The sequence below is a fragment of the Marmota monax genome, unplaced genomic scaffold (genome assembly GCF_021218885.2).
Source record: "Marmota monax isolate L192 unplaced genomic scaffold, Marmota_monax_Labrador192_F-V1.1 WCK01_AAM20220418_F8-fsc00047, whole genome shotgun sequence".
Classification (NCBI taxonomy): domain Eukaryota; kingdom Metazoa; phylum Chordata; class Mammalia; order Rodentia; family Sciuridae; genus Marmota; species Marmota monax.
Genome location: NW_026692072.1, coordinates 10571583 through 10582352, shown reverse-complemented (window position 1 = coordinate 10582352; position 10770 = coordinate 10571583). Strand labels below are relative to the sequence as shown.

The window sequence follows — 10770 nt, the reverse complement described above, 5'->3', positions numbered from 1 at the left end:
CCTGTCCAGCATGGCCGTCCAGGCCGTGTGGGGCTCCTTTCTGGGGGGCCCAGGCCCCGGAGCCTGCCTGCTGGGGAGGTCTGTGCCCTCGGCGGAGCAGGACAGTTCCTGAGTGCCACAGGATGAGGCAGGGACCTGAGGGCCTGCCACAGGCCAGGGCCGGCTCTGGGGCACAGCGGCCGGGGACCGCTTCCTCAGGCAGCCAGTCCTCTCCGTCCACCCAGCGGGCACCAGTCCAGGTGCCCTCGGGCTCACTGCAGGCCCCACCTGCTCGGCCCGGGTGGCACTGGGTGGGGGTGGGCCCCTGCAGATGGCGGCGCCTCACTCCTTTGCTGGCTGTCGAACACCTGCTGAGGGTGCTGGGGGCCCACTGGGGGCGCAGAAAGAAATAGAAGACGGGGGAGTGGAGGAGCCCACACACGGGCTGAGAACCATCACTAAGCAGCACGCCAGGCAGAGCGAGACACATCCAAATCTGTCTGCAGAGGCTTTCTCAGCAGGCCAGGCGGGTGTCTCCGAGGAGCAGGGTGTGCAGCAGGTGGGGGGCCTGGGAAACGGGCAGGGGCAAGGGGATGGGTGTTCCACTCTCCAGGATACCATGGATGTGCTGTGTGGCCTTGGGTAAATCACTTAGCCTCTCTGAGCCTCAGCCTTTTTCTTCTTTTGTTCTCCCTCTTATAGGCAACCTGGCAAACGGCTGGCTTCGACCAAACGTTACTGATACTAAGCAGGGGATGACTTTCTGGTCACCTGAGTAGACTGTTAGCTAGAGGCTGACATCCCCAACGGTCAGCAAAAAGCTGGGATTTGAATTTCTGTGGTTTGGAGGTGACAGTCCTCCGTGGAGAGCCAACTCTGTCACTTCCGGGTCAGCGTCCCCATCTCTAGAATGGGCAGACCTCAGAGCATCCTGAGAGACAGAGTCAGTGGGTAGTCCTGGCTGGGGAGGGGGCTGCGGGGGGCTCTCGGGGACGCGGTGGGGTGCAGCTCCCAGACCAAGTGCCGATTTCTTCCTCTGCTTCTGTTCGTTGTTTGCAATATTTGCTTTTAGGGGATTGTAAAGACTACGGAGGTGGAGACAGTTCCACGTTTTTCAAAGACTGATTCTGAGGTCTGGGAATGCAGGACCAAGGGAGGCCAGGGCCCTGGGGCAGCCTGGAAGGCAGGCCGTCTGTCCTGACTGTCAGCAGCCTCTTTCCCCACGGACTCCTCTCTTGGAGGTTTATCTCTGACCCTTTTCTCTTCAGCTTTCTCCATCTCTGCCAAGTTTGCTCCTTGGGTACAACTGGAACGCCCCTCCCTCCCATTTTACCCTGTGGCTACCTGGCTAGGCCCTGGGCTCAGCCTGAGGCCTCCCCTCATTGGACAGCATAGAGTTGAGGAGTTACACGAACAGCATTTACAATTAGAAACCTGGGTGCCAACCTCATCACTGGCTGTGTGATCTTGGGAAAATTACTTAGCCTCTCTGTGCTTCAGCTTCCTCTTCCAGAGCTCTCATGACGAAAGGATCAAGCACATGTAAAACACTTAGCACATACTAAGCGCTCAGTGAACGTGTTGCTGCTGCTGCTGCTACTCGTGTTGAAGCCCCGCTGACTACCAGCCGCCTCCTGTCCCCAGGGTAGCAGAGCTGCCCGCCTGCATGGGCCGTCTTGCTGGAAACCGGGGGAGTAAATAACAAGAGGAGCCATGTGAGTGCGTGGTCAGGAGAGAAGTCTCTGCGGAGAGGGAGAGCCTCTCTGGATGTCGTCAGCTGTGAAGGGCCCACAGTTTGTCAAGGACTCGGCCACCAGCCAGCACTGAAGGCGCAGGCTGCAGGAGTCCGCTGGGATGAGCGTTGAGGGGCGCTGCTCGGGGGCAGGCTCCCCGAGGCCGGTGGCAGGCTCCACCACAGAGCGTGGCAGTGGGCTGGACTCTGGCCAGCGGAGAGGAGGGGCGGTCAGCACCTGCTCCAAGCTCCGGGAGGCCCAGAGTCTCCCTGCTTCCCCCTGCACCCCGGGGAAGCGATCCGAGCTGACCTGCAGCCCAGCAGGTAGAATTCCATCGGATGGCGCCCAGTACAAGACTCACCCTCCTCACTTCCTCAGAGTTCAAAGGGCAAAAGCCTGAGTTCATGGTCAAGTTGAAACAGGCAAGCGCAAGCCCAGGTGGGCCTCCAGCCGGCGGGAGGGAGCAGGTGACTCCAGCAGGGATCCATCACCAGGGTCCGGAGGCAGAGCTGGGGAGACGCGCCCGCACCTCCCCCCATGAAATGGAACCTGGAAACGGGATCCAAGGGGGCTCTGGGGACACCAGGTGACCCAACCAGCCGCCCGGGAGAAAGTCCTCATCCCTGCGCCCCCAAATGGAGCTTGTCCCTCTCCCGGGGAGCTGGGCAGCCCCAGTTAACAGGCGCCTGGGGTCCCTTGGCCGGTGTGGATCTTTTCCTCCAGAAGGATCTGGGCTTGGGTTTGGGTGGACTTGGGGGAATTTAAGTCTACTACCCTATTTTCTGTTGTGTGCTCACTTGTAATGCTAAGGTGAGTTAGCCTACTAGAGCGAGAATCTCATCATTCTGACTTGAAAAGCAATGGGGTAATTAACTTAGATGTGTGAGCTCAAGTTGAAATCTTACGAAGCTTATGCTGGGTAATAGGATATTTAAGAGAATTCCGGGCTCACGGTATTTGTACATTTCATCTAATAGATATATGAAAGCTAATGAGGTATCCAGGGAGATTTTGTTAAAACAGGCAAATGAGTTTAACGGAAAATCAAATAAATAACTTGAAAAAAAATTGTACTGAGGTGTACCTCACACTCCGAAGAGTTCCGAGTACCCATGGAACCTGATCAAGAAAGCGAACAGTACCGGGACCCGGGTAACCCCTCCAGGGACCCCCTGCAGACAGTGAAAACATTAAATTTATAAATTCAGTATAAATTGTCTGAGCTGTGTGTAATTCATTATGTTGTAACCAGAACCGAATACCCTTCAAAGAGCTCTTGGACATGCTTGCTAAATCGGCTCCATATAAACAGAAAAAGGTTTGTAATGGAACTTGAAACCTTAAGAGAGAACTAGGTTGCGATTTCAATACCTTCAACTCCGGTTGTTTAAGCTCAAAGTCAATTTCTGAGTAATCTTTTTGGGCACAACAACTACTGCTAAAGAGTCTCCAAAACTCAAACGAGCATGCAAAGTCCGGTTCAGTGTCACGCTCCAAAGTCCTGAAGGTTCTTTCTTTAAATGACACGGTGCCTGAGCTTCTGCTCCAGCGGAGGCCCCAGTCCCAGCTCCAAGGCCACTTTCAAGTCCTGGGCTTTGTGGAGCTTGCTCTTTTCTTTAAATGGCGTGAAATTGCCTGTGACTCACTTGAGAAGACTTCAGAGAGACAGTGTGACATATCTTGTGAATTACTTTTAATCTACACTGTCGGATGGTAGGAGATTGCGGGAGATTGAAGAACACAGACCCCAGGATGCGTGATCAGCATTTGAGAGACTGACCAGAAGCCCACAATGCACAGGGGCAACTCTGAGGTTTTGAGGTCTCCTCTCCAATCAGCACCCAAGAGGGCTTGTTCATTTGCATAATAGGTGTAGGGTGCAGTTTCATTGGTGAATCGAGTGGTACAGACAACGTGCAGATTGGCTGGAAATACAATATAGGAGCTGTCACTCCTGCCTGAATGGGGTGGAGTCAGTGGTCCAAGAGCCCGAAGATGTGTTAGGAGCGTCTGGCTGTCCCTGTGCACGGCCTCCTCCTGGAGAACGTGGTTGCCTGGCTCTCTCCAGAGCTCAGCTGAACTTCACACTAGAGTGGCCTTGGCCTTGGGTACATCCTCCATGCAAGGAACATATAAAAGATTGAGATACACTTTGGGACGGTATAGAGTTAGTGTGTGTGTGTGTGTGTGTGTGTGTCCACATTGTTGTGAGACCCGCTCTCATTGTCACCCGCCCGTGGTAGCCAGGTAATGGCCAAGGGAACGGAATCCTCCCTTCCTGCACCCAGGAGAAGCCATTGGCATGGACTGACGTGACTCTGCTGCTTCTGACCGACTCCGTTGCTGTAGGCCTGATAATAACCAGAGAAGCCTGATGGTGAGAGGGGCCGCCTGCCACGGAGCCCAGCAAGAAGGAAGGCACCTTGGGGTGGGGACATTCCTGGGATGCCCTCCCCCACTGGCTCTCATCGGCTCCAGTTCTGGGCATGTCCTGGACCTTGGGACTCAACTCCCTCAGAGCCTGTGACACCCTGCAGGGGCTCTTGGCCTGGCCCTGGCAGGTCCCCCCAGGTCCCCCCACCTGTGCCACCTGCGCTGGGAGACTGGGCGGGGCACTTCAGGTGTGGCCTCGGGCCTTCTCTCTCTGCATGATGTCCACTGGTTGTTGATGTCCACTGGTTGTTGGTCAGCCGTTTTGAAGGCGTCCCCCGGGCCTCGCACAGCTGAGTGGCCGAGCACCTGTGGGCTTGTAGGATCCCTGCGGAGCTCATTTGAAAAATGAGCTTTTCAGAAACAGCTCATTTGAGAACTCTGCCCCGAGACCATCTTTTCATCCTTCCCTCCTCCCGTCCCCCCTCTTCCTGTCTCTTTCATCCTGAGGGTGAAGAGCCGTCTAGGCCGAGTGCAAGCCGAGGCCGGCTCTGGTCTCCTGGACCTGTGCTGGGCTTTGCTGGGCCTCATGGCCATCTGCAATTTGGCTGGTGCTGCCCCGTGGTCAGGATCGCTGACCACCACGTCCACGCTTCCCCGTATCCGGTTGGGGACTGGGCCATTTCCACAGACCCGGAGGAGGCTCCAACTCTTCACCTGACTGTTTCCTCCCGGTGCATCCTTTCCCCTCGAGGATGTCGCACATCCCAGACTCTGAAACAAAATCTGACTTTGGAGTGAGAGGGGCCTGGACTTGAATTGGGTTCCTTAAACTTATTAGCTGTGTGACTTGGGGAACAGCACTTAGCTTCTCTGAACCTCTGTTTCCTCATCTGCAGTGTGGAGATTTGTAGTTACCTGGAGTAATGAAGTGCTCAAGGACAGGCGGTCTGTCCTCCCCTCCCCTGCCTGGCTGTGGAAAGGAGGGAGGCCCCCGGGCTGCGAGGTGAGGCGGAGCCCTGGCTGGGTCTGCGCTGGGGCCCCGGGTGGACATGGCTGGGGCTGTGTTCCCCGCCTTGGGTCTCTGCCAGCTGTGCGGCTGCTTGTTTCTCCAGCTGCACAGGCCCTGGCCCCAGGCCGGAGGAGGCCTCCCAGCCTCTAGCCCCACGGTGGGGAGCAGCTGGCCCCTGGAGCCCTGAGGTGGGGGTGAGAATAGCAATCAGGGCCCTGCCAGGGGCTGTCATTAGTTGTTCTGCTCATAATTGGGCTGCAGGCGCCCTCTGGCCCGAGTCGGTTCTGCTCGGTGATTATCTGTGATTAGCCTCTCGTGCCTCAGACTGCTGACTCCACAGCCGTCCTCCGCCCCAGGCCCCCAGGCGCTCAGACAAGAGCCTCCTGCGGAGGCCCAGCACCCAGCTCTGCCCTGTCCAGGCAGCCGCAGGCCGACAGGAAACAGACCCACCCCCGGCCTGGTCCTCCCGCGGGGACCCAGGCCCCCAGCACGCACCACAGCCCGGCTGTCCTCCGGGCCTTCTGGGCTTTGCTCACCTGTGCAGCAGGAACCTGTCTTGGCCAGGTCAATAGGCCAGTGCTCCAGCTGGCCACCCCAGCCTCCTCCCTAAGCGCCAGGGTCCTGTGTCCCCAAGGCTGTGAGGGACGCAGAAGTGGACCAGGCTGAGGAGGCCAGGAGGGAGCAGCAGTGAGTCAGAGGGGGGCAGGGTGGCCGCCCGGAGCTGGAGGAGGCTGGCCTGGCCGGCAGGAGTCCAGAGGCCCTTGGAGCACACGGCCCTGCTCAGACAGCCACGGCCCTGCTCAGACAGCCACGGTCCAGCGCATCACCCTCCGCGCCATTCAGTGACTTAACAAGGTGGTGATTCAACAGGGTTCCCTGAACCAGGCTGTGAGAGCACAAGAGGGGACAATTCTACCTGAGGGAGTCCAAGAAAGAGGCGCTCTGCTTCCACGCAAGGATCCAAAGCTCCGCCGCCCGCGCCCCCTGCCGCTCCAGGCTCCGGTGGCCTCCTTCAGTCCTGTGTTCTGCCTCAGGGCCTTTGCTCATGCCAACCGATGCCTGGAAAGTTCTTCCCTCACCTCTGCCCCGTTCACTCCCAACCATCAGCTGAAATGTCGCCTCCTGGGGACCACTGTCCCAGCACCTGCAGACCAGGTCTGCCAACTCCACCTCCCCAGCTCCCTGGCGCCTGTGGTCCACAGCAGGTTCCGATCCCACGCCGCACTGTGACGGCCTCGGCAGGCCTCCCCACTACACTGCAAGCCCCAGAGGTAGGTTCTGGGCCAGTTTTCAACACCACTGAAGCCAGAGAACTAGCATTAATTGGATACTTACTGTATACTATTGCAGCTGAAATCACGGTAGAGAATCCAACTCCTTTAATGCAAAAAACGACCCCATGAGGGGTCTTACAGGTGTGGACTTGGCCACAGAAAACAGTGCCTGCCCAAGGCCTCAGGGTAGCAAGGAGCTGAACAGGGATCTCCAGCGCCCAGGTCCCTAACCAGCAGGCAACACTGCCCCGCTCCTAAACATGCCCCATGCGCTTGTTCCTTCTTGGCTCCGTCTGTTCACACAGTGCCTTTAAGGACCGCTGGGTCTGAGAGCCCTGCTGGGCCCTGGGCCGAGCCAGGAGAAGCCCCGCGTCTCGGGGTGCGACTGCAGAGCCCAGACAAGGACAGGCCGACACAGAATCCTAGACGGGGAAGTGCCGGGGCCAGAGCAAGGCCGGAGACCCCGCGTCCCGTGTGGGTCCGCTGAACTTGGACTTCAGGGCTTCGGCAGGAAGGATGAGATGCCGCAGGACTGAACCCAGGGCGTGGAACCCGGGGCCAGGTCCCCAGCTCTGCCCGCACCCGGGTGGGGAGGGAGTGGGTGACGCTGGGGGTGTGGCCGCTGGAGATGACGACCCTAAGAAATCAACACAAAACCCAGGGCCTGACGGGTGGTCGAACGGGCCGACCCTAACCAGGAGAGACACACCAGAGGATTCAGAGAGGAGCTTCTTGAGGAAAACGGGACAGGAGCGGGGACACGGGTGTCTGGTGCCCGGCAGGTCACGCCCGTCTCCGGCTGCTGAGCTGAGGCAGGGCCTCGGGCTCTGGGCTTTCTGGAACCAGGGATTTCACCCGGGGCTTCCCAGAGAAGCAGCTTTCCTGCCTGGATGGCTCAGACAAACCCCTAGGCAGCTCCAACACCCACCCCCTCACCGCCCCCCATTTGTTTGAGACAGGGTCTCACTGAGTTGCTCAAGGCCTTGCTGAGTGGCTGAGGTTGGCCTTCAACTTGTGGTCAGCCTCCCGAGCCACTGGGATTACAGGTGTGCACCACCACGCTGGGCCCCCAGGGTGGTTCTCGGTGTGTTCATTGGACAGACTGATGGCCACCTAAGTGGAGGAGAGCCGCTCTTCAGCTGGAACCTGCTGGGGTTTCACCTGGACATCTGACGCGAGACCCAAGACCTAGGATCGTGGCCTCTGCTGAGGAGCATGCCCCGGGCCAGGCCTGGGTGCCCCGGGGTGGGTGTGTCCAGGGGCCCCATGCATAAGACCCCCTCCCCGAGAGACGATCACAGATGTCCCAGGCGCCCACTGCTGTGTGACATCGGCCTCAGCTTGATGGACAGGCTCCACAGGGACCCCCAGTGACATCCCACCTCCTGGGCTCCAGGCCGTGACGAGGGCCTGCAGGGGCTTCTGACCAGGGAACAGGGCGGAGGGAGGACACGGCTCCCCTGGTGTTCCGTGAGATGAGGCTGTGTCTTAGCCCCCAGTGGGGAGAGGAGGCTCCCGCTGGCCTTGAAGAGTCCACAAGCTGCCCGTCCTGGGAATCGTACAGAGGGAGGCATGTGGTGGGTGACTGCAGGGCTCCCAGAGCGGCCTGACTGGCGGACAGCAGAGGAACAGTGATTCCAACCCCAGGGCTGCGGAGAAGCCGCTCCGTCCACCTGGACAAGCCGAGCGGCTCTGCCCCAGGTGAGCCTCTGCTGAGACCGCAGCCCACCCCTCTCGGACTACAGCCTGGCGAGGCCCCAGAGCTGACCCAGCCGAGCCATCTACGTCCAGGCTTACCACCTGCAGAAACCGAGAGAACAGAGGCGTGTCCAGGGTTCAACCTCAAGATCTGTAGTAACTCTCTGTGCAGCAGCAGAAAACTTAATTAACCTCTCTGTGTGAGCCCCACTTAGGGTGAGGCAGAGAGAGTCAGAGAAGCCCGCTTCCTTCTTTCCCCCTCATGACTCCCACCTCTCACAGAGGTGCAGCGGGATGGGCCAGGTACGTATCTAGAAATTATTCTAACACCCTGGAGACAAGGGCCTTGAGGACCGTGGTGACTAGATCATCAAAGAGGCTTTTGATTCCTCCCCAAAGCAAGTCTGATGAATTGGATGAACAGAGCTTTGGGGGAGGGTTTGCAAATGTCAGGTGCTTGCAGAATAGTGGAAAATGGGAGGTGCTTGGTCCCCCAGGACGGGTAATTAGGGAGGAGATCTGACGGGTAGCACCTTCCTGGGTCCTAACAATAGGCAGAGAGGGATGAAGCTGATCACAGTCGATGAGGAAGAGAGCAGAGCCCACACCTCAAAGACTCATTGTCACCCCAGGACAGCACAGGCTGCTTATTAACGTTTGATCCTGAGACCAAAAGTTCAGATGCCGTGCCTTTTGAAGGTGGCTTAGCATGGGGCAGCCACTCTTCTTGCTGGTAGGAAAGTGATCATACTGACTTCATTAGGCTGGCTCTCTCCATCTCACCCCAAAGCTCTGGGTGTGGTGATTCAGATCTTCAGTTTTGGGATAAATACAAGAGATCCAGGTTCAAATGTCATCTGTATCAGTATGACGGTATTGGTTAACACTTGTTGCATAACAAACAGCCCCAAAACTAATAATGCAACAAGGACTGATTTAGCTCACAAGTCTGAAGGTTGATTGAGCAGTTCAGATGTTCTGGACTCAGCGTGACTGATCTTCGCTGGACTTGATCATGAATCTGCAGTCAGTGCACCAGCTGGCTGCGGCTGGTCTCGGACAGCTTTATGGAGAAGAATTGGGCTGACTTGGCTCTGCTGTTCATGGTCTTTCCTGCAGCGATGATGTAGCTCAAGTTTACTCACATGGCCGCTGGCAGAAAGCAAAGGCTTAGAACAGGCACAGCTCCTTCTACTGCATCTGACTGATCTTATTAAATGTCCAAGTCAGCCCAGGTTCAGGGATGGGGAATCACTGCACCCCTCCATGGGAGGAACTTCAAAATCACATGCAGAGTGAGTGGGAACAGGAAGGCAACAAGTGGGGTCATGGGGCTTCTTCCCAAGGCACAGACTTCCTGCTGCAGCTACAATAAGGAGGTTCCAGCTCACAAGCACTTTTCAAGCCCTTGCTTGAGTCACATTCAGTAATGTCCATTGTCCAAAAAATGTGGCCCTGCCAATAGGGTACAGGAATTGAACCACCACTTGCATAACTGAGCTTATCCCCCAGCCTTTTTATATTTTGAGACTGGTTCTCACTAAGTTGCTGAGGCTGGCCTCAAACTTTCGATCCTTCTTCCTCAGCCTCCCGAGGAGCTGGGATTCCAGGTGTGCAGCACCACCCTGCCTGGATACACTTCCCTTCCTGATGGGAGGGAAAGAATTCCTGGCTATTTTTGCAATCCTCCATGCTATTCTTCCGAGGTCACCTGTGGAAATACTAACCATCCTTAAATCAATAAATCCCACAACTACGTGTTCCTCAGTGACAGCGGTAGGTTCTGCGAACTTGTCCTTAGGCGATTCAGTCACCCTGTGAACACCGCGGAGTGCTCCTCCGCAAACCCAGATGGCACCACCTGCAACTCAGAGGCTGGGCTCCTAGGACCACCACAGATAGACGACAGGAGGCTCAATCAAACACAAGAGAAAGCCGGGCAGGGGAGGGTCACGGGCCCGAGGTGGACGAGGCCGGCGCCGTTCCGCAGTGCACTGTTCTAAGGGACGCTTTTTGTTTTTTTTTAAGTAGATGAAATACATTTCAAAAAATAGCTATGAAAAGTATGGTAAGTGCATAACCAGCGGCCCAGCCATTCATTACCCAATACCCTGCGCTGCTGGTAATTGTATGTTTGGTGCTTCCCGCCGTCCGGCAGCGCGGTGGGTTGGTTTGCACCGCAAGCTCGTGAATAAGACATGGCGCTATGTGACAGTCATCCGGCAAGACGGCGATGGCGTCACCCGGCAAGAGGGATTTTTTGGCTTTTGTAACCCTGCGAGGCCTGTCTGTACATTCAGTTCTTTGTCGACCAGACGTCATGCAACCGCTCAGTGACCCGAGTCTGGGAGGACGGCGGTCAGCAGGTTGGTGGCCACCAGGGCCTGGCCTACGGTGGCTGTGTCTGCGCCCCTTGTTCCACCGTCCGTCCATCCTTCTCTGGCTCTGGGATGGGTGGCACGGGAACCACCCGTCTGAGGCCTGCAAACCTGAGGCCCCTGCCCTGGGTGCCGACTTTTAAAGCAGACTCTGCAATTGAATTCGAAATTCAGTAGGAGGAGCAGTGTCCACTTTCAAGTCGCCCTTTCAAAAAAGGTACAGAGACACAGTGGAGCAGACTTTAATAACATTCCATGTCGACTGTGTCCCAAGTGGACATTTAAACAAGCCACCACCATAATATTATTCCTGAGATGTAATATGT

The 10770-nt window shown here is 57.0% G+C and overlaps 1 long non-coding RNA gene across 2 annotated transcripts; it reads right to left on the bottom strand.

The window, feature by feature from the left end:
* Positions 1-2922: 2922 nt before the first annotated feature.
* Positions 2923-5891, bottom strand: LOC124099693 (uncharacterized). 2 transcript variants are annotated; one of them, XR_006854049.2, is made up of 2 exons: positions 5631-5891; positions 2923-4868 (listed from the first exon to the last, which is right to left on the bottom strand). It is a non-coding gene; the product is annotated as an uncharacterized LOC124099693 (long non-coding RNA). The 2 variants fall into 2 exon arrangements; XR_006854048.2 differs by having other exon boundaries at positions 2923-4856.
* Between the last annotated feature and the right edge of the window lie 4879 nt (positions 5892-10770).